At 38.4% G+C, this 26,836-nt stretch overlaps 1 pseudogene; it reads right to left on the reverse strand.

The window, feature by feature from the left end:
* Positions 1–22,741: 22,741 nt before the first annotated feature.
* On the reverse strand, positions 22,742–23,872 carry LOC101040250 (26S proteasome regulatory subunit 4 pseudogene; annotated as a pseudogene).
* Between the last annotated feature and the right edge of the window lie 2,964 nt (positions 23,873–26,836).

The raw sequence follows: 26,836 nt of genomic DNA on the forward strand, positions 1-26,836 counted from the left end.
TTTAAAATAACGAGAGACATAGTCAAGTCATAAATGAATTTATGAGGGCAATGAATAAATTTTCAGAAAACAATCAACCAAACTTTCATAGACTGACAATTAAGCAAGGTCTAGGAGAATCCTTCGTCAGATGTAGAAAAGTAAGTGGGCCACTGTAGATCATGAAAAAAACTCTTGTTCAAAGAAATGAAAAGTGAATGGACACAACATGTTTCAGGAAAAAGTATTCGAATTGAGAAGCATTAAAAAATGATGATGATGATTAAAGTTCAAAGAATGGATTTTCAAAAGTTATATTTGATGGTAGACTAGGTCAGACCAGGTAGAGAGTATGTCTTCTTTGAAGACCAATATAAGCATATGATTTTACATACAAGAAAACAGGCTTAAATAATGTGAAAACTGGGTATTATATTTATCTAGCTAATAAGTGATAACAAAATAGCACTTTGAATATAAAGTTCTACACATAATTTTATTGTATAGTATCATACATTTTATCATACTTTGGATTAAACTAATGTAGACCTTTAGTACTCAATTTTTTGGGGTCTTTTAGGCAAAGATGACACTGCATTTTTTTCAGTTTTTATTATTAAATATACATATATATATATATATATATATATATATATATTAGAGAGGAGGTCTCACTATATTGCTCAGTCTGGTCTCAAACTACTAGATTTAAGCAATCCACCTGCCTCTCCCCCTCAAAATGCTGGGTTTACAGGCATGAGCCACTGTGCCCAGCCAACACACTGCATTTTAACTGACTTTGGCTAAAAAACGAAAACGGCAAAACAATACAAGGATACATCTGCCTTCCGCTGCAAGCATGAGCTCAAATTGTATCAAGAGAACCTGTCTCTCTCTCTCCTGTCTCTTCTGTCTTCTCTCCCCTCTTAGCAGCCTGCTTCTATGTTGATTCCATTCTCAAACAAACTTTCACATTACTGTTGCGATGTGGCTTTCTCCGACCTTCATGTTACGTTTGTCTAGGTTCAAATCATTAAAAGAGTCCATGAAAGCCCGTGAGAACGCCTGAGAAGCAATCCAATTCCACTGGAGAAATATATTGACTGATCTGCTGGACTGGACCTGAAGCTGACACTTAAACAACTTGCCCTGGGGGTAGGATAAATGTGGGTTTGCCTTTAGCATGTAGAGGAGTTAGAGAAGAAGTAGAAAGAAATGCAGCAATGCCTATCGTCTGTTAGCAGGATCATCTATTGAAAAACACGTTTTGAAGAGGAAATTAAGATCTTAAATGTATCAGTTATAGTAAGTCTCTACTATGGCAGAGAGAGAATGTGTCCTGATTGCTAGCTCAAGCAAATGTCTGTATGAATAGCCTTTCCGTCCACAAAAAAATTGAGCCTTGTTAAGCACTATGTACTAGGCAGTACGTTAAATATTTTCTGCTAAACGTAATTTTTACAGCTTTTCATTCTAACTATATAAAAATACCATTTAATGAGAAGTTTCCCCCCAAAATATATTAGTACTTAATGGAAAATTGTTTAATAAAGCTGTGGTAAATGGAAAAGAGATGATCTAATGGTCCTCTGAGGTGATAATGGTAAGCATATGAGAGTTGCCAGTATTAAAACTTCTATATTGCACTCATTCATAGATACTAGTATGTTTTTTTTTAAAATCAGGTGAGAATAACAAGGTATCGAATAACTCTTTGTTATAGTTATCATTTCCTTCACTCACCTCAAAAATGTTTTTTTTTTCCTTTAGTACCTCCTGTTGTATCTGAAAAGGTCTCTAAAATGTCTCCCTTTTTTTAATGGCAGAATACCAATTTCACGCTAAATGCATGAGAGCTTTCATTCCATGGGAGCACATATCTATTAATCTTTCTTTTTTCCCCATCTTTCATTTTAAACAGGAGGTTTATTCTACATTAGATTTTCTTTCTAAAGCTTTATAGATTTATTCTTTAATTATATAAGTGTTGATTATGCTTACAATTATACTTGATATTATATTTCTCCATCTGGCTTAGAGAGACTGCTAATGAAGCAACTTTGTAGTAAAAAAATGTACAAATGGAAAGTAAAATTGTTTTCTGAACTCATTTGCAAGTGATGGTGCTGAGAATGCATATTTTTGTATCTCCTAGTGATTTTTTAAGGCCCTCAATAATCATGCATGTTTTATATTTAAGACGGTAGCCTAGGAAGACTGGAGGGAAGATATACTACAATAATGGTCTCATTGTTACTTTACCTTTTCTGCCCTTTATTTCTGTTTTATACTAGAGAGCTCATCAGCATTTTTGCAACTCTGTTCAGCTGAGAACTGAACTGCACAGTGACTGTGTAACAGGACAGTTGGCACTGTAGTCCTGAGTAAAGTGGAATGTGGCACTCTCTTTTTGCTGCCTTAAGATTCAGTGTGCAATATCCACACAGTAGCAGTCAGTCATTTTCCCTAAGAGGAAAGGCGAACATAAATTTGTTCTGAGGTCCTAGTTATTGCAATAAAAAAAAATCTAATTTGCAAGGTGGAAGGCAAAGCAGAATTATTCAGGCAAGACTGATGAAAATGAAGAGAAAAGATGATCTCTTTCTTTCAAATTTGGAGGTTCTAAACTCTTTTTAGTCTACAGATATTGAGAATTCTTAAATATATTCACTTTGTCATGCTTTCTCTTTATTTTTAACACCTTGATTCAATTCTTTGCCCCTACTGGATTAGGGAGATAAACAACTTGAAGCACTCAGAAAGAAAAATAGCTCTAGAGAGACAACGAGTCAACTATCAGAACAAAAAATATCTGCTTCCTTCGTTACCTGTGGCCCTCTCCCAAGTGAAAACATGTCTTTTCAATCTTATTATCTGAGACACAGAGGTAGGCCTACTATAGCCAGCAGAGCAAATGTTTCCTACAGTCCATTTTTGTTAATAAAGTTTTATTGAAACATGTCTACCATCAGCATCCATTGGTTTATGTATCAGCACTTGGCTGCTTTCATGCTCCATTGGCTCAGATGAATAGTTGTGACAGAGTCAGTCAGGACATGCGAAGCTGAAACAGTGACTATTCTTTTACAGAAGAAGTTTTCAAACTGTTAGTTCACTGATTATTACATTTGAACATAATTCACATAAATGCCATTATATACACAAATTTGTTTTAAAGAACAAAGTACATGAGATACTTTATAAAGTCAAGAAATTCTTTGAATTTTAAACAGAGAAATTCTGGAAGAATTTCATCTGTAGAATTTATTGAACAAGACAGAATAATGTAAACATTCTGTAAACGGCGTAATACAAGAAACACACACATCATTTTATGGTTAAGGCTCTTTCATTAGCAGCAGTTTTATAAGTGTGCATCATTAGGTTATGATCGCATGTTTTATAACACAAATAAATTTAATTATTCCAAATTCAGCAGTAACCTGAAAATGCTAGGATCCAGGACAAAGTCGTTTAAGATAGAACTCAATAACTAAACTCAGAAGTAACTGTCATTTCATTTAAAAATCATATAATTAACATAAATTTGATCAATCATCTATAATTTGTAAATCAAACTCATGTGTTAACATTGTACTCATAGTAAAACATCTGGGAGCAGAGGAAAGTCATAAAATGACAGAATATTTTAATGAGATCTTACAACAGCAAAAACAGTAAACAACCAAAACAAAACAAAGCAAACACAAAATAGGCAACTTTGGAAGGATACAATTTCTCTAGCACTGTTATCACTTACCCTTAAGCCTTCCAAACCCTAGACTGTACATTGAAACTCTCTCAACTATTGCCTTCTTCTTACCATACGGTTGCAATGTAGTATTTTAGCTGAAGACCTGGATCGTAAACTGAAAGGAACATGTTAACTTATCCTCCCCTCAATACTCCAAAAATCACAAGACAAATAGTTTTTAATTTTTTTCTTGACGAGTTCGTTTTGACCAAACGTGACACTGTGTCAACTCCTTAACCTCCCTGTTTCAGTTTCTTCCTCAATAAAAATTTTAAAAGTAGTGCTAATTCAAGAAATTGGTATAAGCATCAACTGAGAGTATCCTGGCAAAAGCGTTTATAACATCTTCCCTGCTGTTCAACAATGATGATTGAAAGTAGGATTAAATTCATTGTATTAAAGAAATACAAACATTAAGAGGCTTATTTTTCTTTTTGGCTATTCATCAACATATTTGCTACCTGTATTCAATTTTATTGCCAGTCTAACATATTACACAGATGTAGTGACTTAACACCAATTTATTACCTCACAGTTCTGCTGTACAGGGGTCCTACCATCAAGGTCAATAGGGTTTCTTCTTCCATTTCAGTCTGGAGGCTCTTTCAAGACAGTTCATTTCCTTGCAGTTTCATAAAAAGGCCTTACATGCAAAGTGGCCTCTTAATGCAGAAGGAGTCAAGAAATCAAAAGAGGTGGATGAATCCAGCTTGTCATTATAGGGTGATTTTGTTGGGAAACTCACTGGGCAGAAACATGGCCTTAGGCTACTACGAGACAGATCTCCACTCCGTTACCCCTCAGATCCAAGGATTATATGCTATAGGGAAGGGGTGTACATGCTTCAGGGGGAATAAGTGAAAATTTGATCTAAGGGCAGGACTTACCATAAGCCTGTGCTCTCGTATAAGGAACAAAATATGATCTGGAAATTCCAGAGGCATTCCTAGAATCTAGGTTAATCAGAAGTATTATGAGAAAGTAGCTTCCAAGATGGACTTGCCTTTGAGACAGGTCTCCACACTTGACTCTTTCTGCTTCAATAGCCTATCTTCCTGTCTTGGCTTGTAGCCTCTTCCTCCACCTTCAATGCCCATCATTCCAAAGTGTGCTTTTGTTATCATATCTCCTCTCTGACTTTGATCGGTTTGCTTCCCTCTTACAATAGCTCTTTTGATTGCATTTGACCCACCCAGATAATCCAGGATAATCCCTGTATCTCAAGACCCCAACTTAATCAAATTTGCAGAATTTCTGTTACCACGGTGACATTCACAAATCCCTGGGATTAGCATGAGGACATGTTGTGGAGGGGGGATTATTTTCTTAGCCACAACGCTTTTCTGATTTTCAGACATAGTAATGGTTATTCCTCATCCCCCGGGTCCTTCCTCCTGCCTCTCTCTACTAGTCTCTGGGGTCCTGTTAACAGACAGCAGTTTCTCTTACCTCAACCTTAGTAGGTTAATAGCTTAATTTTTCACTTTTTCTCACTTTTGGTTCTCTTGTACTCCACAGTGGGTGAATTGAGCACTTTTATTAAGTTTTGTTTTGTTATTGTTACTGTTTTCGTTCTCATTATCATTGCCTGTTCCCTCTCCCCCATCTCCATCTCCAGTTAACCAGTGAACCCTGCCTAATCTAGCCTCTTTCATATCGCTTAATGTTTTCCATGCCTTTCTCTCTGCTCTTTCTGGCATCTGTCATCACCTCAGGTCCAGCTTTCCGTACTTGTTATTAAGTGACTGTAACAACCCCATATAGGGTCAATTCCTTTTATTTATTTAGACAGGGTCTCCAACCTGTCCCCACCCTGCCACCCCCACTCATCACAGGCTGAAGTGATCCTCACAACTCAGCTGGGACCCATGAGGGCTAAGCTTTGTATTTTAGTACGGTTGCAGTTTTGCCATGTTGGCCAGGCTGGTCTCCAACTTCTAGCCTCAAGTCATCCGCCAGACTTGTCCTCTTAAAATGCTGCGATTACAAGCATGAGCCACCATGCCTGTCCTGATTTTTTTTTTCTCTGCATTCTAGTTTTTATAGCATAGTTATAGTGATTATTCATAAATGTAAACATGATTCTATCACTCCAATTCTTATAATCTTTCAATCGTTCTCTCTGGTCTCAGTACAGTTTGAGCTCTTTGGCTTGGGGCATAGGGTCTTTCTGAATAAGTCCTGAGCCAGCTCTTAAGGATCATGCTCCTGTCACTTCCCCTCACCCACAACCCACACATTCACTGTTCTATCCCCACTGAACTTCATATCATTCCTCCAGTGTGCCATGCCCTCTTCTTTCCAAGCTTTTGTACAGGATACTCACTTTATCTGAAATATCTTTCCTCTACCACCCTTTCATCTGGCTGACTCAGACTCAACTCAGCTCTTCCCTGGAAAAGCTGTTCCAGACTTTTCTTGGTTTTGCTAGTTGACTCTCCTTTGTACTCCACTAGATCCCAGTACATAAATGTATATTAACATTATCTTTGCTTAGGAGACTTTTATTTGCTAGTAATACAAAGCCTGACACAAACTGACTTTAACAATGACGCAATGTGTTATTTCGCACAGTGACAAAGTATGCCATTATCAATGTTCTGGTTTCCTCTCTGCAAAACAATGTGTTTTTGCATGCTCTGTTGTGTTGGCTTTCTTTCTTTCTTTTTTTTTTTTTTGAGATGGAGTTTCGCTCTTGTTACCCAGGCTGGAGTGCAATGGCGCGATCTCGGCTCACCGCAACCTCCGCCTCCTGGGTTCAGGTAATTCTTCTGCCTCAGCCTCCTGAGTAGCTGGGATTACAGGCACGTGCCACCATGCCCAGCTAATTTGTGTGTGTGTGTGTGTTTTTAGTAGAGACGGGGTTTCACCATGTTGACCAGGATGGTCTCGATCTCTCGACCTCGTGATCCACCCGCCTTGGCCTCCCAAAGTGCTGGGATTACAGGCTTGAGCCACCGCGCCCGGCCGGCTTTATTTTCTATATGCCAAATAAGCCAACCTAACTGCAAAAAATAATTGGAGCAAAATATATCCTTATTCAATTCTAATGGGTGAAAGAGAAAGCCTTTCCACAATTATTTTTATTGAACCAGCTGAACCAATGACAGCTGCCCTAAGAAAGCTGTAATCTCACAATTAGATTCATTCCTAAATCAGGAAAGAATAGGGTTACTCACTTCAACTTAGACCAAGTTCCCAATGGTAACAATATTGGCATATCAAACCAGAGAATTCTTTGTTTGTGAATTGCAGGCTACTTAGCAACATCCTTGGCCTCTACTCACTAGATGGCATCCTCCAAGTTGTGACAACGAACAGTGTCTTCAGACATTGCCAAAGGTCTCCTGGAGGGCAAAACCAATCCCATTTGTGAGCTACGGGCTTAGAATAATGAAGTCAGTCTTCCAGAGCCCTGGCTTCATGAAGAAGTTGAGGATAAAGAGAAGTGGGGGTCTATTTAGAAGAGAAAGGAAAGAATGGATGTCGGTTAAGCAATCTGCAGTATCCACTAACTGTATTGTATTTACTTTCTCTTTGTCCTCTACTAGGAAGGACATTTCTGGAAGCTTTGTTTTGTTTCTTGTTTTTCTTATCTCTAGTAACTGGCATATACTGTGTTCTTAATACATTTTTATTAAATTGATATATGAATTATGCATTGGAGAAGGGAATTCATTAATGTTTTCTCCCCTCTATCCAACAAGTGTTTAACATAGATTCTATGAGAATCCATGTTTGTGGTGGGAAAAATGCTTTCAGATTTGTAGCTAAAGAGAAAGAAAACATTTTTTTTCCATCTGCAGTGAAGATGGCAGAGCAGTGAAGTAGAAGTTGCAAGGTGAAGGAGGGGTAAGGTTGCTACTGTTAAACATGGAAAACTTGCTGTCTAAGTGAAGAAAGAAAGTAAAATTAAAATTACCATGATAGATGCATAAACAAGAGAAAGCACCTGATCAGTCAAGCCACTTGCTGTTTGTTCTGAATAGAAAATGTTAGCTGAAATTGTGCCTTGTAATACAATATGCCACAATTGAATATTTCCTCTGAACAATCCATTCTTAAATCATGTGACCTAAGTCAAAGCTTGCCTGCATTTGGCACATTGGAATACATAACTAATTAATTCATTTAAATCTTGGACTTCATGTAAACATAACCAATAAACTATGAATCAGCTTTTCACTGGAGATTCACATGGATTTTTTTCATCACCCACTTGGTTTCGCTAGTAATAAGGTAATTAGTTTTCCCAAGCTCTCAGGTTGTCGAATTTAATTAAAAGGTTAACACATGACAAAGCAAACTATAATTTTATAATTATTTACTCTTACACTACAAATATTAACTCTGCAGAAGTGTACAGAAAAATTTGAATGCATTGTAATTTCAAAGAATTTTATGTACATTAATGAGATGTTAAGACTAAATTATATTTTAATATATTCTAATATTTGAATTTCACAAAATTCCACAAAATAATGTAATTCGATTATTATTGACCAAGTTCCCCTCTTGAAACATGAAGACATGATGACCTTCCTTCTAACTCTTTCTCTGGATCATTATTTAGGTGCCAAGCAATTTGTCACAGCCTGAGTTTCCACTTTCATTTAATAACTGAAACCTAAATGTTACCATCAAAAACCACTGGTCTGTTGCGCAGTGATCCACACGAGAACAGTGAACTTATGTCTCCGTAAATTTGTTAGTCATCTATGAGGAAAAGCAATGCTGACCTCGTAATGTCAAATCCCATTTAGAGCTGGTGAATAGGTTGGATGAGGTACTTGATGTCTTTTGAGCTGTATTAAGAAATACACTTCAGTGTGGGAGGATGAAAGCCTTGGTAAATTAATGTGGAGATTGTGGCCTATCCAAATAATTTATAGTAGAATCCCATCTTCCAGAAGAAAAGAATGTAGTTAATAAAAGTCCTGACTCCAGTAAACAGTTTCGGGCAACACATGCTTTTCAGTAAGTACTTGAAGTACCAATGGTGACCTTCCACCTTCACAGCCTATGTCTTTTTCCTACAATTTCATTAGTAAGAAACTGTTCATTGCCTTTCTACAAGCAGAAATTTCAAGCTCATTGGAAGGGCATAACCTGGTTTTTAAGATTATTTTATATGTCTGGATTGATGAATTGGATTACAAAGGTACTTTTTAGCTACTTCCAGTCTCTTTTGGGTATTTTTTTAAAGCTGCAATTATCAAATCAAAAGCAAATTACTTACGTAAAACTATTTTTTAGGCATTTTGACATTTTAATGCCAAATAATCAAAGAATAAAATATGATTTCACTTGAATTTCTTGATTAATTACCAGCTTTTTTTTCTTTGAGTTTAGGTGAGTACATGCCCACTCCTTCTCCCAGGGGAGAGAGGCTATTTCCCCAAACTGGAATCACCATGTCTTCCAAAGCAGAAGTTTCAAGAGAGCAACATTACTTCATGGTGACCACACTGAATATATTTATGCAATAGTTAATTTAAAGAAAGAAACAATAGCATGTATAAATATTGGTTGATTGTGTTTCTGTATTGACAATCTAAATCCAAAATTTCCATTGTCTTAAAGTGCTCATAATTTCTCCCTTGGATAATGGCAGTAACCTGTCTTCTATTACTTCCTCCAAGCTTCATTTAAATTTTCTGTAATTAACGTTGTGATTTGCAAATCAGCTTCTATTACCTCTTGCTCAAAATCTCTCTGAGATTTGTCAATGGCTTCAATAGCTTTGGTTAATATTCACTGTTTATGATGACAAACAGGGCCCTTTCTGACATGAGGTCTGCTCCCTGCTCGCCTCTTATCATCTGTCATCAGTGGGCAAACAAACATTTTCTTCCTCCTAATTTGCGTTGCTCATCCATGCCCCTGTGTCTTTGTTCTCATTGTTCTGTCGGTCTAAATGACATTCTCTTAACTATTGTGCTGTAATAATGACTTCAAGTGTCCTTCCAAATCCCTACATGGGCCTCTCAGAGGTGCAAAACATTTACTGGGTACCCACATTTCTTGTAATGTATTGTGAGGATTGACTTTGTGTTTCTTCTAGAGCGTTAAGTCAGTGAGCTCCTAGGAGCTCCTCAGGGGTCTGGAAATGCATGGCGAATGCTGGGTAAGTGTTCCCTAAGTAAAGGAAACCACATACCATGAGATAATGGTTGTGTGTTCTCCTTGTGCGTCTTTCTTTTCCGTGATGTTTCCCTAATCAGTGAGACACCATACAATTGCATTTAGGAAATTTAGAATTCTTACAGTGGAAATGCTTATTTTAATGTGTGTTTTTAGCTTCAACATAAATTCTTACAAATAATGATCTAACATAACTGTTACAGGAGATATTTACACTGTAATTTCTTTATTGACTATAATAGAGGTTAGGATATTTTGATTTCCACACTTTTGGGTATTGTGATATGTATCATCTATTACTTTTTATTGTCACACATCTTAGTGTGTGTTGTTTAAGGAGAATTATGATCTAAACTACTTTGTTCACATTTGGTTTTGCTGTATCATTTTCTCCATTCTTTAAGCTTGTAAGAATGGTGTGCTTCTCATTTCAACTGGTGCAATTAATGCTTTTTTTTTTTTTTTTTTTTGGTGAAAGGCATTCATTTTTCCCTGTGACATAAACTTTTCTAGACCTCCCAAAATTCTAGGGAGTCCAGCCAATGTCACAGTGTTTCTTATAGCAGAAGCTGTGTTTGCTAAATAAATAAAAATAAATAAATATTTCTTACCAATAAGAAAGAAACATTTGGAGGAAAGCCTGGCAGAGTTTACACAAAAACGGACTGGAAAGAGATGAGACGAGGGGATAAACCGCATCGTTCCTAGACCCTGAGATGACAGCACGTACGTAACCAGAGATGGGATTGGAAGGTTCACAGAAAGGACTGATGGGTGTGCATGTTCTTATTTTATTTATTCTTTTGAGACAGAGTCTGGCTTTTTCACCCCAGGCTGGAATGCAGTGGTGTGATCTTGGCTTACTGCAATCTCTGCCTCCTGGGCCCCAGTGGTTCTGCCTCAGCCTCCTGAGTAGCTGGGATTACAGGTGCATGCCACCATGCCTGGCTAATTGTTTTCTATTTTTGGTGAAGATGGAGTTTCACTGTATTGGCCAGGTTGGTCTGGAACTCCTGGCCTGAAGTGATCCATCCACCTTGGCCTCCCAAAGTGCTGGGGTTACATGCGTGAGCCACTGCACCCAGCCTCAGGCATGATCTTTGAGGAACTTGGAGCTGGTGCTGGAAAGTGACTAGCTTGGAAAAGTCCAGTTGTAGTGGTGAGGGAAAAGGTGGTAGCACTGGAGAGACAGAAAGCAATTTTAAGATATCAGTAGATGTTGGAGTGAATTACTGAGAACAATCACAACATAGAGGAAATTTGAAGACCTGTGCTCCGTAAAAGAAGCCAGAAAGACCGTAAAAGATTAATAATATTCATAATCCTATGTTTATAAATAGGATTAATGTCCAGAATAGGCAAATCTACAGAGGGATTTTTGCCTAGTAATGGATAAGAGGAAAATCCAGGGAAAATGGGGAGTGACGGATAATGGGTACAGAGTTTCTATTTTAGATACAAAATTGGACTGTGCTGATAATTGCACAACTCTGAATGTACTAAAAATCTAAATTATAATTTCAATGAGTAAATTTTATTCTAAGAAAATTATACTTGAAGAAATCCATTTTTAAAAGAGATTAGCAAATGTTACATAATCGCTCTTCTCAAAGGTCCCATTTTTTCCTCCTTGAGTTTTTCTCAGCTACCCGGTCTCATCCCCTTGAAAAGGAGGCCGGGATACATACTGGCAGGAAGTCTCTGAGCACCTTTTCCTGGAAATGACTAAAAATAATAAAATGTAACAATAGGGAATCATAAACACATCCCTTAACACGTGTTTCATACTTTATTATCTAAGGAGAGATCTCAGAAAGAGTTTAAGGGAGGTGTTTTGTATTTGATTTACTTGCTTTCCCCAGATTTTAAGATCTGGGCATGATAACTTCAGTTATTGCAGAAAGATTTCATGTTGGCAATTTAAGCACAAACACCATTGGAAAGTGTGGGCACATTTACTTTCATTACCTCAAAAAATAGGCTCAATAACTGTGATAACAAAGTGAACATTGGCGCACAGGCATTTATATCCTGTTTATCTCAAGCACGGAGCCAATCTGGAACTCTAATTCCTTTAGAGGATGATAAATGTTTTCTGCCAGTCTTTCCAACTGAACAAACTCTGTTTGATTGGTATTAATCACTTCTGGCAGGCGATGTTCAAGCCTGCTAGCTGCAATCTAGGTGAAAAGCTTGTCATCAGTATCACATAATGAAGTGAAAGACTAGGAGACAAAGAGAAGAAATACTTCCATTTACCTAGTCATCAGAGTAACTGTCAAGTTAGATAAGATATGAACTGTCTGTTTTCAAATGAACAGTATAAAATGCCAATCTTCAATAAAATTAAATTTTCCTTCATTTTTTATTTAAAAATCAGAAATTAACCCAAATAATAATCTATGAATTGTTTATAGTAGAAGGAGATCCTTCATTCTCTTAAATTCTCTGTGACTTGAGAAATTTTTCTGAAATCATGCTTTGCCATAAGCAAGCCCATATATATAAAGAATATGTGAACAAAAGGCAGGACTCAGGGATAGGGTAATCAGGAGAATAGTCTGAGGATGAAGGAAGATTTAAAAGTCTAAAAAGTGCATCCTATCTCAAAGAGTCTCATAATTTGTCTTTTCTTCCCCATTTTTCAATGCCATATTCCCTGAAAAGTCATCAGTTTAAAATTTCACATTGAAACTTCTCTAGGCCTCTTGGGTAGAACTCTCTTCCATTTCCTTCTTAAAGTGATTAAATCAGATTGTTATCCCCCTAATACCTAGATAACAATAGCTAAATTGGGAGAATTAGTTTGTCTCCTGGAGCAAAACTCAGGCAGAAATTGTTTCCTTTTATTTTATAAATCTACTTAATTTCCCCTCACTTTGTGAGAAAATTTATATACATTATCCTTTAAGTTAATGATCTCTTTAAATTGTGCGTTAAAAGTGACTGTCAAGAAAAATAAATTGCTCCTGTCCAAGTCTCCAATCATATCCATGTTGTCATATTCAATGGTAATTTTTCTCAGTGCCCATTTTAATCTATCAGTAGCATCTGAAGAATTGTTCACCTCGAAATACTTTGTTCATAGGGCCTTTGAGGATATTCTCTCTCTTTTAAGCTTTTTCCTGATTCACAGTCTACATTGCTGCAAAGCTTTTGCCCTTCTAACCTCTAAATGTTGTAGCTACCCAGGAATTAATTCATGGATTCTAATGCTCTCTGCGTACATTTACATTTTTAGTTTATCTAAATTAGTTTTTGGTTTAAAAGACTGTTTTTAAGCCAGAGATTCTCAATTTTATATCTGTAACTCAATCCTGTCCTAATCCCTATACATAAGATTGACATACCCGACTGCCTATTCAGTGATTGAGATTTTAGAAACTTAGTGACTTAAATACACACATTTCCACTGGTATTTTGAGAGAGATGAAGAGTTCTTAAAAAGAAAGTGGTTTATTAATGTTGACTGTTCATCTCCACTATTTCAATAATTGGTTAATTATATTAATTATTGAGTTGCACCTTGACACTGTCACCCACATTTGCAAGTTAACCAAATTCAATCTTTTTGAAGTCATTTATTTCAAAGTGAATGAAGAATCTAAGGTGAGCCATCTACAGAGAAGGAACACACACTGTATTTTGAGAATAGGGCAGTAGATTCAGCAGTTAAATTCAGCCTACTCTGAAGATAGCCCCAAGGTTACCCTTATAGCACCAACTGATTTTTAAATAAGTGTCTGAAATTCTTAATGTTGTGGATGAGAACTTAAAAAAAAGTAAGAAACTAGACTTCACTTTTGGTAGAAAAGATAGTATTTGTTCTTTTGAGTGTTCTACTTCTGTTTATGTCTAACCTAGTGCACTTCAACATGTCTAGATCAGTTTCGTGTGTTTGTATTATTTTTATTCTTGTTTCTTTTAAACTGAACTTTAAAATGGTAGTATTGCTTTCCAACAGCTGATGTGATTAGCTAAGGTTACAAAGTATTTGATGAGCATTTGATTATTTAATAATTTAGGTTAAATTTAACATAATTGATTTGCTTGTTTTCTCTATTACTAGCCTTAGAAATATATCATTTAATTTTAAGAAGCAAGAGCTTTGAAAGATGTCTTTTTAAAGATGTGAACCTTGCATTCGTGGGCTCAAGTTAACCTCCTGTCTCAACTACCTGAGTCATTAGGAGTACAGGTGTATGCCTAGCACATTTTTAAATTTATTGTACAGACAGGGTCTTGCTCTATTGCCCAGGCTGGTCTCAAACTCCTGACCTCAAGCATTCCTCTTACCTCAGCCTTCCAAAGTGCTGAGATTACAGACCTGAGAGATCACAACTGGCCTACTTCTTTAGGCCAAAATCTCTTGTACATTTTTGTTTCCATAGGCAGTGCTTTTTATATGCCCAATTAGTATTTATGGATTAATTAACTGATTTTAAAATATGTTAATTCAAGTTACTTATATAATAGTGTACTGTTTAAATTTTTATTTGCTTAAAATTCACTAAGTATAAAACACAGCTGAAATTTTAACAAGCACATCAATATATAAAACCTTGAAATCAACTTTGAGCTCTTATTCTCCATCTCTTCCACCCACCTTCTTCTTTGCTACATCTTATCAACCACTTCCAATTACTATAACAATTTGAATTCTAAAATGTCTCTTGAGAGTAGTATAATTTATTATTCATTTATGGAATATCTACCATTTTTAACACTGTGCTTATGTTTGGGGGGAAATTCCCTCCTTTGTTTCCTGCCTCTGTCAGATAGAAGTAAAAATATCCAGGTTTTCTAATCTTCTTTGTATTCAGCACCTAATCTGTAACAATTAAATAAATAGACTTTTTAGAGGGTCTAATTAAAAAATAAGCAGACTGATTTAAAAGGCCCCATACAGATTTCTTGTATGGGTTACAAGTGATGGTAGAGGAGCTTGGTAATGATTGTAAGGTCAAGATCCTAACAACGACAACAACAACAACAACAAATTACAAAACAAAACAAAAATAAGGTCACGATCTTGGCAGACAGGTAGTGGTGGTGTTACACTTGAATCCGGTAATTATGCTTGCTGTATACCACCTACAGCGCGGTGGATATAGTGGGAGAGGTGTGTAATCAAGTAGCCTAGCTTTAAAACGCAATTTACAACTTTTTTCTCTAAACTCAGAATACAGCTTTGAAATGTACTTGAAAACTCTGTTTCTCTTCCTTTCCCACCAGACACTACTTTGTGCCATGCACATTTAGCTATGTGCATGCTTAGAAATTCCACGGGCTAATTTTGAAACAAACCAGCCAGGGAGGCTCAGCTGTGGAATCCTCTCGCTTAAGGGGAGTCACAAACAATCAGGTGACCTCCATGATGCTGAGGTCAAGATGATGGCAACCACATCTCCAGATGGGTAATTGCTCAAGTTAGCCTTCCGAAGAAGACACACAGTCTGCACCCTGAAACACTCCTGTATGTTTCTCACACAAAGTTTCCCTTTTTAAGCACCTTCACTCAGCCCAGAAAATTTGAAACGGTTTCTTAGAGGCATGAGCCTGGCCATTCCTCAACTGCCAGCCTTTGATTAATAAGCTGCTTTCCTCCCACCACACCTCGTTTCTTACGTATTCAGCTTCTCAGATGGAGAGAGCTGGACTTGTGCTTGGCTACATTTTCTTATCAAGTTAATTTGGTAGCCAGGTTTGTGGCATTATTACCACAACCCCAGCTGGGAACCTGTGAAGAGTTATCTAGCTTTCTCAGTAGTTCTTTGAACTACTTAATATTCTTTTAATAACCTCATGTTCTGCTTAATCTGTCACTCAGCTTTTGTGCTTGCAATATTGAACACTTAATACTAACCGTTCCTAAATACAATCATTTTCCCCCTCTCTGCCAATGATCAGGTCCTTATTATTCTTAATTATCTTCTAACTGATCTCCTCTCAATGATCTTCCTCTTCTGCAATAAATCATATCAGCAAATTTTCTAAATATGAAACTTATTATGCTAATGTTTTTTGATTTAACATATCTGATACAATTATAGTATTACAAGTATAGTATTACCAATTTTAATCACTTCACTAAAACAATCTTTTTTTCTTGTATTTGTTGAGAAAATCAACTTGGATCAAATATTGTTGGGGGTTTTGGTTGTAAAAATACGCAGGCAATAGAAGATTAATGTTAAAAAAAAAAACGAATTGAGACTTCTTTTGCTATGGTGGGTCTCTTTTCAAAAGGAAAGTAGATAGTTAGGGAGAAACTTGGGGAAGGTGGTTTGGCAAGATCAAGATCAAGGGCTTAGTCCTCCATCTTCTCGATTTGAAACCTGACCTTGTCTTTGTCTCACGATTTGCTGGAATGATGAATACCAAAAGAGAAAAGATGGCAAGAGACTCATCTTAAAAAGCAGAATGCTAATTTCTTAATCAAAATGATAACTATTAAGTGCCAGGTGAAGGAAAAACCGTGTGGCTTGTGGACCGGCATATCCTCTCCATGTAGGGACCCTTCATGGGAAGCCAGTTGACAGAATGCTGCTGGCTGAGCTGGAAATCAGAGCAAGACCACCCACTGTAATAATTTAAAGGTTTCCTGGCCCCCGACTCTGATGTTCACATCTCTGCTGACAGACAGATTGCCACAAAGATTAAACACTTGACTTTGTCTGAAAGAACACCGTCTTCCCAGATCGTGCTCGGAGGTGCCCTGCTTTTCACCAGGGAATGGCATTTCTCTGTGTTCATTTTCATCCTATCTCCTTTACGTGAAGTTGGCTGTCTAATTAGGATCCACAAAGTGTTGATTTTGGAGTTTGACTCTCAGAGGACATGCTATATACGCTTCAGTTTTAGTTTTGTTGCCGTATTTGCTAAAGGGGGTTAGCGGGCTTCTGTTTAGTGTTATAATAGCTGCTTTTGTAATGCTGTGTACCTCAGTGGAAATATGGTTTCATTGTTAATATTTGCATTCATGTCATCATATGGTTTATTAGAAGTTAGTAATTGAAGTTAGAAGACAACCATAATGCAATGGGAAATTTCCCTCATCCCCTTCGCAGGGCATGGGACTGGGGAGTGGCTGGCTTCTTCAGTGCCCCACTGCTCAAATCTAGGGGAGCACACAGGCTGGCAGGCTGTGGGGCTCCGACCCCATGGCAGTGTGTAGTGTGGACGTTTACAGCTCATGAAGCTCCAGCAGGCAGGCACTATCGTGTGCTCTTTTAGTTTTGCTGTTTATAGATGGTTGTGTTAACCAGCTCAATGAGAACTTCTATCTGGTCACAAGAACAGAGGGCTTATCGGTATCGCAGATTCTTGCCTTGGCGTACCGAAAGAATCAGATCACACCTGGGCTTGGAGAACGAGTGCAAGGTTTTATGGAATGGAAGTAGCTCTCAGCAGATGGGAGAAGCCAGAAGCGGGGAGAAGCCTGCAGTCAGCGGCTCAGCAGCTTGGGCTCTCCTCTGACTGCCCCAGCCACATTCTACATGTTCTGCTTCTGCCAGTCAGTGGCCTGCTGGTGCCCATCAGTGCATGCCTGTTGACACCAGCCTGCCCTGTGTTCCTCCACTGATTGCTCCTCTCAATTTCCAGCCACCTGTGTGTCTGCCTGCTAGGGTCTAAGGGTTTTTATAGGCACAGAATGGGGGTGTGGCAGGTCAGGACATTCTTGGGAAATGCAACATTTGGGCAGGTAAACAAAAAATGCCTGTCCTCAACTAGGTCTGGGGAGGGTGGAGAGAGCCCTAGCCAGGGACCACACCCTGCTCTACCCAGGGCTTCCCTTTCCCTCTTCCTGTCATTTAAGGGGACCACATTCTTCCTTTCCCAGTACTTCTCTTCCACATCAATACATAACATCCCTATTTGTGAAAAAAAAAAAAAAATCAAGTAGCTTTTGAACTCTTGTTTTCTGTACTTTTATTTTCTGGTACTAACTGAATAATTCTGAAATGTGTTTCTTTGAGAAAAGTGGAATTTGGTTTGCATTATGTTTCTTCTGCTCCTACATCACCAGATACAAGAGAAATTTGATGAGCATTGCCACATATTACCTAATTAAATTATCATAAACAATCTTAGAGGTAGTCAGAATCCTTGTTTAAAGATGCAGTAGCTGATACTAGGTAGTTGGCCCAACTGTTACTTTTGATCCTTTCAGTATTCCTTGACCTGTAATTTGAAGCTCCATCATTCATAACGCCACAATTTCAAACTCCGTATGCTTGTGATCCTCAAATTGTTCACATTTGGGACTAAGTATATTAAAATGAATGAATTTATTTGCATATAAAGCAGATGATAAAAGTAGCTAAAATAACATTGTGAGCATACAATGGTCAGACATCCATGTATCTTATATGAAAAGTCATTTAATTCTCAGAATAGCCCCCATTTTATAGATGATAGAAATTAAGCACAGAGAAATGAAACAGCTTGCCAATTATCACACAGCCGAAACAATTGCGTATTAGTTTTGTTTCACACTGTGGATAAAGATATACCCAAGATTGGGTAATTTACAGAAGAAAGAGGTTTGATGGGACTTACAGTTCCACATGGCTGGGGAAGCCTCGCAATCATGGCGGAAGGCAAGGAGGAGAAAGTCACATCTTCCATGGAATGGCAGGAAGCAAAAAGAGCTTGTGCAGGAAAACTCCCCTTTAAGACACCATCAGGTCTCATGAGACTTACTGAATATCATGAGAACATCATGGGAAAGATCTCCCCATGATTCAATTACCTTCCACCACGTCCCTCCCACAACATGTGGAAATTCAAGATTAGATAGATTTGGGTGGGGACACAGCCAAACCATATTGAGTTGCAAAACTGGGATTTGAAAATGGCATTCTGAATTACAGCACACACTTTTTTTTTTCTGTAGAAATATATGTTTTTTCTTTTCTTCTAACTTTCAGGATGCATGTGCAGGATGTGCAGGTTTGTTGCACAGGTAAACATACACCATACAGCACACACTGTTAGTCACAGTATTGTCATTACATGCTTCGAGTGTTCAAAAAGATACAGCTACAAATTTAAGCGTGGAGGACAATTAAGAAGTGTTGATGTTTTTTAATAGAATAAAGGAGGAGGCGAAAGAAATGGACAAATCATATATGCCAGCTCTTTCCTTCTTTGTAATAGATCACAGAAACAGTGATAGGACACTGCCACTTATGCATTATTGGCCAGAAATTATTCATCTTTCTGTAGAGGAGACTTTATAATTATAAATTATAAAATAATTAAATATATATATTATATAAATATAATTACATTCTGGGTGACAGTGCACAGCTACTTATTTAACTACTATGAGTCAAACATAGACTGGATTCAGAGAGATTAGAGATTTCTGCTATAGCCCTGTATTCCAGTTTCATATATAGTGTGTTCTACTGAAATTGTTTTAAACAAAAGATCAAATTAAGAATGTAAGATATGTCTTATCTATGTACAATTATGATTTGCCAATTAAAATTCATAATAGTAAATGAAGATACATATGAAATATGACCATTTTGCTTAAAGCATGATGAAGGTAACTTCATACTTTTAAAAATTGCAAGGAAATATGCGTACTTTTAGTTATCTGTACTCTGTTAAATGTGTACAAAATATAACACACAAACGCACACACACACACACACACACACACACACACACTGTTTCGTGATTTTCAGTTCAACCATGTCACCTCTTGCTCAAAAGCATCCAATGTCCTCTAGTTCACTCAGACCAAAAGCAAAGGTTTCCAGTGACCTATAAGACCAACTGATATGACTCCCTTTGTTTTTTTTTTTTTTTTTTTTGAGACGGAGTTTCGCTCGTTACCCAGGCTGGAGTGCAATGGCGCGATCTCGGCTCACCGCAACCTCCGCCTCCCGGGTTCAGGCAATTCTCCTGCCTCAGCCTCCTGAGTAGCTGGGATTACAGGCACGTGCCACCACGCCCAGCTAATTTTTTGTATTTTTAGTAGAGACGGGGTTTCACCATGTTGACCAGGATGGTCTCGATCTCTTGACCACGTGATCCACCCGCCTTGGCCTCCCAAAGTGCTGGGATTACAGGCTTGAGCCACCACGCCCGGCCTGATTCCCTTTCTTTTGAGTCCATCTCCTAGTGCTCCCTCTCTCATTCACTATCATCCAAAAAGTACTTCTTACTGTTCTTAGAGTAGTTGAGACACTATGACTTCCCGAGATTTGTACGGGAAAGCTCTAGCTGGAAACAATTTCCCTGGACACCCATGAGTCTTGCACGTGCATCTCCTTCATGCTTTCTTAATTCACGTCACTTTCTCAGTGAGTGCTTCCCTGACTATCTAGTTATGTTTCAGTTCTCATTCCTAATCTGGGAACTGCCTAGCCCCATTCCTGTTTTATTTTCTCCTTAATACCAGCAGGCTCTTATAGGTAACTTTTTTGCTGTTTCTTTTTTTTTTTTTTTTTTTCCTATTGTAAGTCTTCCTCTAGAATGTCAGACTCAGAAAGATTATCCACACGGCCTAGAAAAAGGGTTGACAACGAATAGGAACTTAGTGAATATTTAATAGCTGATTACAAATGTGAGAGTCAGTAACACTCTGGACCCACTAGAGTCACTTTAACTTACCAATGCTATGTTGCCTTTATTCTTAGCACAGGACTAGGTCTCTGTTAATTACATGTCTGTATACATTTTCAGAATTGAAAGAGTCTTCATGTTTAGAGCAATTAAATATTTTAGAGCTATGGAAATAGGATGCAAGGGTAGTGTGCAATACTGAGCATAAGTACTTTACATCTCAAAGCAGGTTGACCAATAACTCTTTAACATTTCTCTTCTCTGCTCCCATTTAAAACCTGAGGAGTCAGTTTCTAAATCATCCACTTCGTTAAGCAGAAATGCAACTCCATCTCACCAGTCTGGAAATAGTTGCTTGAACTGTCTTTGTGTTCTACTGCACCTTGCCTCCACTTCCCCTCCTCATCTATTTTGCGGGGAAATCTAATTTCTTTTCTAAATTGGATTTGTGTGCTGCCAGTTCTGATACTTTCCTATCCACGTTCTCATCAGTGTTATCATCTCTAAACTTCTGAATCAAAAGCATCGCAGAGAATTGTTTTAAAATATATGTTTAGAATGAAATACCATGTTATTTAAACATATCAAAATTAATTTTGCTCCTGATACAAATACCTGCATGTGATTTTGCATATTAGGTTGCTTTTTATATACTGGCAGTAATTAAAAATTCTCATCTTAGATGATCATGGAAGTGGGCCTGATTTGAAAACTATAGCTATTTTTCTTATCAGTAAATTAGTATTGCATATTTTTCTGAGAATATGGGTTTTTAAATTAAATATTTTAACTAATATCTTATAATATCAGAATATGACACTTTGTGGTTTTACAGGATCATTATTTACTGTAGATTAACCCTCAAAAATTTTGAGAGACATTAAAATATTAGCTGCATCAAAAAAGACATGTGTAATATTTATGATCAATTTAACTTTTTTATCATAAAGATCTGGAAGTATTTTTACATTAATTATAATTCATTCATGAGATTAAATTCTCTTATTGGTAAACTTGTGAAGAACATGTGAGACTTGTATTTGACTTGCACATACGTTTAGGCATGGGATGTGTACGTTTCATTATGTGTATCGTTTGCACACCTGCATAGAATTGTGCTGCACTACAAAGTTTGCTTTAGGATCAGGAATGTGAAATGCCAATTAGGTTCATCAGGACACAATTTGTCATCGTATGTGAGGATATTTATGCTAAGATTTAATTTCCTTTTTTTTTGTTTTGTGGTTTTTTGTTTGTTTGTTTGTTTTTTGGTTTTTTTTTTTTTTTTTTTTTTTTTTTTTTTTTTTTTTTTGCCCACCTATGCCCCTTCCAGGGCAGTTTAATTGGTACCATTTGTAAAAGGTCTTTTCCATCACCCCCAAAGCCTGTGCATTCCCTTCCCAAGAAGGCAGCCGTTTCCTGATCTTGGCCGCATGTGCAACAGCAGGCCTTGGTCTGCCACAACACTCCCGTGTGTCACTCCGGGTGAGAGTCCAAGTGCAAGTCTGTGTCCAGCTCTAGGCAGCAGGGGGAAGGTGAGGACAGTCAGGTCTGTATACAGAAGCTAGGCAGGGCCCTGGCTGGCTGGAGATGTGTGGGCAAGGTGAGCAGGCCCCATGTGCACCCCAGCTCCGGTACCCACTAGTGTGGCTGAAGCCCAGGGTGTGGTCGAATTAGAGGTCCTGAGAGAGAAGCCCTTAGGCCAAAGAAGCGTGTGCTGGGAAGCAGGGCAGGGGCCCAGGGAAGATCTCAGAAGGGGCAGTGTGAGCATCAGTGTGTGTGTGCGCCTGTGAGTGTGCAGACAGCCCAAGATCAGCAATGAAATGTGCAGGGGCCTTTGCTGAGTGTGTGGCTGTGCCCCTCCCTTTGGACATACAGGCCCAGGCCCAGGCCCAGCCCCTGCCTCCCGGGGGTAGGAGGAGTTTGGGAAATGGTTTAGGCCTCAGAACCCACATCCTGTGGGAGGGGCTGTCAAGGGACCTGCTGTCCTGGTCTGTCACAGTCCTTGAAGATGCTGGAGTGACAGTACTCTAGGAGTAGAGATTTGTGTGTGTGTGTGTGAAAGAGGACACTTTATTGAGAAGCAGACTTCTGCACAGTGACTGACAGACGAAGGCCATCCAATGGGCACCTACACATCGTAGTCCAAAAGACACAGGATGTTTTGCTAATAAAAACCAATGGGAACAGGGAACAGGGATTCCTCTGGGCAACTCCCCCAACCTCATCCCTTTCAGGGATGCAGAAATCTCCCATTTTCCTGAGGGCAGTTGTGGTTCACTAAAGATAGAGCCCCTCAGGGGTGCCTTCCTGTTTCTTACAAAGAACATTTTCTTTAGATTTTTTGAAGTCTAGGCTGGGCGCGGTGGCTCAAGCCTGTAATCCCAGCACTTTGGGAGGCCGAGGCGGGTGGATCACGAGGTCAAGAGATCGAGACCATCCTGGTCAACATGGTGAAACCCCGTCTCTACTAAAAATACAAAAAAATAGCTGGGCGTGGTGGCGCGTGCCTGTAATCCCAGCTACTCAGGAGGCTGAGGCAGGAGAATTGCCTGAACCCAGGAGGCGGAGGTCGCAGTGAGCCGATATCGCCCCATTGCACTCCAGCCTGGGTAACAAGAGTGAAACTCCGTCTCAAAAAAAAAAAAAGATTTTTTGAAGTCTAAAGAAAAAAACTTTAGAAGTCTTCATTTGTTACTTTCATTCTATGTTCTCTTAAGGCCATCAGACCAGCTTTTGTACAGATTGCCTTGATGTCAGCCCCAGAGAGGTCATCTTTAGCCGTGATCACGTCGTGCAGGGTTACATCGTCGGCCAGTGGCATCCTCCTTGTGTGAATCTGAAAGATGCGCTTCTTAGTCTTTTCGTCAGGCAGGGGGAACTCGATCTTCCTGTCAATGCGGCCTGGTCTGATAAGTGCTGGATCCAAAGTTTCTCTTCGGTTTGTGGCCGTGATAACTTTCACATCGCCCGTAGAATCAAATCCATCCAGTTGGTTCAACAGTTCCAACATTGTTCGCTGAATTTCTCAGTCGCTGCCAGAATTTGAGTCGTATCTTTTTGTCCCAATGGTGTCAATTTCATCAGTAAACAAGATGGACGGCCCATGTTCTTCAGCAACTCGAAACAGTTCCCGCAGGAGTTTGGGCCCATCACCTAGGTACTTCTGAGTAAGTTCAGAGCCAGCCACTCTCAAGACAGTGGCTGAGGTTTGCTTTGCTACTGCTTTGGCTAATAAGGTTTTACCTGTGCCAGGTGGACCATACAGAACGACCCCCTTAGGAGGCTTTATACCCGTCTCTTCATAATATTCAGGGTGGGTGAGAGGAAGCTCCACGATGCCTTCATCTCCTGAATTTGGTGGTCCAAGCCCCCAATATCGGCATAGGTTGTACATGATGTGGCTGACATCTGGCTGGAGTCTGCTAAGATGTTTTCTCACGCTGGACGGACGCAGATCTGTCACACGCTGTTTTTCATCTTCTCCGCCGTGTTTTTCCTCAGCCGCCTCACTGTTTCACCCTTCTGGATTTTATATTGCACGCTGATTATAGCTATGCATTACCTCGAGCCTTTCTTTTCACACGTCTTCCTCAACCTACAGCTCTTCATCTTGCAAGTCCTTCCCCTTTACTGGGGTTATTATATCTCGAAGACGCTCAACAGATGGATTTTCATGAAGAACATCCAGGATGTGAGGAGCCATGATGAAGAGGAAGAGGAAGAGGAGGAGGAAGAGGAAGAGGTCACCAAAAGCAAAGAGATGGACTGTTTAAAGAATGGTCTCGGGGCTGAGAGGCACCTCATTCCCAATGGTCAGCATGGCCGTCAGCTGGGAGCCCACGGGACTCCCCAGGCACTGCGTGCTGCAGTGACTGACTGTTGGCAGCCTGGCTTCCAGTCCCCACACAGACCCCAGATTCTGCCCTTCCCTCTTTCTTAACACCACCTTCCCCCACAACTAAGATTTGTTCAACAAGGTGTTGTTAACTTGTGTTAAAATGTTAAATATAAGCGTGCCCATGGATTTTTACTGCAAAAAAAAAAAACAAAAACAAAAACAAAAACAAAAACAAAAAACAAAAAACAAAAAACAAAACAAAACAAAAAACCTGGAAATAAATTTCATCCTAAAAGCTTCTTGGAACCATTAATCCTCTTGACGTATATGACATAGTTAAGACTTCTTATCCATACCTTGAAATGGGAAAAGTAAGAAACAGCTGACATGAATAAGTAGTTCAAATATCAGAAGAATGACTTCACATGTAAAACATGCCTAAGAAGAAACAAGTTGAATGTGCTTTATTCTATTTAGGGTTTTAATTTTTTTCACATTTGTGAGTGTATGTATGTGTGCATAGAATAATTTATAGCTGCATATGGTAGGAGAATTCAAATGCAAAAAGATCATTATTTTTGTTCTGGAATATCAAATACCTGAATTTATCTTTTCTTGTGTCCAATACTGTTGCAACGGTAAAGCTGAAGTAATAATTTTTTCATGTATATTTAGAGAGATGCATCCACATGTTTTAATCTAAAAAATCCTATTTGAGACATTTGGTCTGTTTAGAGCCTCATCTTACATAAATTATATTTTACTTCAGGTGACTTTTAGATTTGTAATATCACTATTCAATGTTTTAATTAGAGGTAGATGAATGTCTTTGTGTATACACAAAGACATTTTTTGTCCAAATGAATTCTAATTCAATGCTGAAAATAATTTTAGGTAGAAAGGAAAAATTCTTTGCGATTAATATACATGTGTTATAATTTAATGATAAAAGGAAAAATTTGCAAATAAGTAGAGAGAGAATAATGAACAAAGTTTATGGGATAGGATCCCAATGGTTATAAAATATAGAAGATATTCATATAAAAGAGTCAAAACATGAAAATAAAAATTAGGCTGGGTGCAGTGCCTCATGTCTGCAATCCCAACACTTCAGGAGGCTGTGTCGGGAGAGTTGCTTGAGTCCAGGAATTTCAAACCAGACTGGGTAGGATGGCAAGATATGTCTTTACACACACACACACAGTGTAGAGTATGACTACCTAGAAAAAAGTGCAACAAATTATAGTAAGTGGCAACAATGTATTTCTGATTCTGCTTTTTGATTATCTCTTACCTGTTTCTTCTCTGCTTCCTTGGCAATTTGTTTCAGACTTTGCTGTAAGTACCTATGATGGTTAATACTGGGTGTCAACTTAATTGAATTAAAGGATGCAAAGTATTGATCCTGGGTGTGTCTATGAGGGTGCTGCCAGAGGAGATTAACATTTGAGTCAGTAGGCTGGGGAAGGCAGATCCACCCTTAATCTGGTTGTGTACCATCTAACCAGTTGCCAGCAAATATAAAGCAGGCAGAAAAACATGAAAAGGTGACACTGGCCTAGCCTCCCAGTCTACATATTTATCCCATGCCAGATGCTTCCTGCCCTCGAACATCAAACTCCAAGTTCTTCAGTTTTGGGACTCAGATTGGCTGTCCTTGCTCCTCAGCTTGCGGACGGCCTATTGTGAGACCGTGTGATAGTGTGAGCTAATGCATAATAAACTCGCCTTTATACATGTATCTTTCCGATTAGTTCTGTCCCTCTAGCAGGTATATCTTTACCACATGTCTACTTATATGTGCTTCTCTTCCTTTAGCCTACAGGCAACTCCAGGTCAGGGACAGAATACAATGCATTTTTGTATACTTGCTTTATCTACAGTGCCTAGTATGTATTAAATACTTAAGAAACATTTGTTGAAAAGGGAAATAATGAGAGAAAGGAAATTAATTTGTAGAAAATAACTGTGCAAAGGGGAACTTAATTGCAGTGAGTTCAGTTGAGATTCAAAGTTTTGTGGACAACAGTTTGTGCTCTGATAAGCCTACAACAAGGAGTACTTGGCCCACTTAGCTTTGTATATAAACAATGGAGAAGATCTACAGGAACTTTTGTTGGTTTGTTGGTTTGTTTTTCTTCTTTTTATTTTATTTATTCTTTCTCTTTTCTCAACCTTCATTCTGTTTTCTCTTTCTAGCTTTACGATGACTTAGCAATAGGCATATGTAAATTCCCTCTGCCCTCCCATAATTAATAATTTAGACATTTGTAAAAGACATTGTGTTAGTCCATATTCACACTGTCATAAAAAACTACCTGAGACTTGGGTAATTTATGAAGAAAAGAGGTTTAGTTGACTCACAGTTCTGCAGGCTTAACAGGAAGCCTGACTGGGAGGCCTCAGGCAGGTTACACACAGGAAACTTTGCAAGCATGTGTCACACACTTTTAAACCATCAGATCTCATGAGAACTCAATCTCAAGAAAGCATTAGGGAGATGGTGCTAAACCATTAGAAACCACCCTCTTGAT

This window comes from Saimiri boliviensis, chromosome 18 (genome assembly GCF_048565385.1).
Source record: "Saimiri boliviensis isolate mSaiBol1 chromosome 18, mSaiBol1.pri, whole genome shotgun sequence".
In the NCBI taxonomy this organism is placed as follows: Eukaryota; Metazoa; Chordata; class Mammalia; order Primates; family Cebidae; genus Saimiri; species Saimiri boliviensis.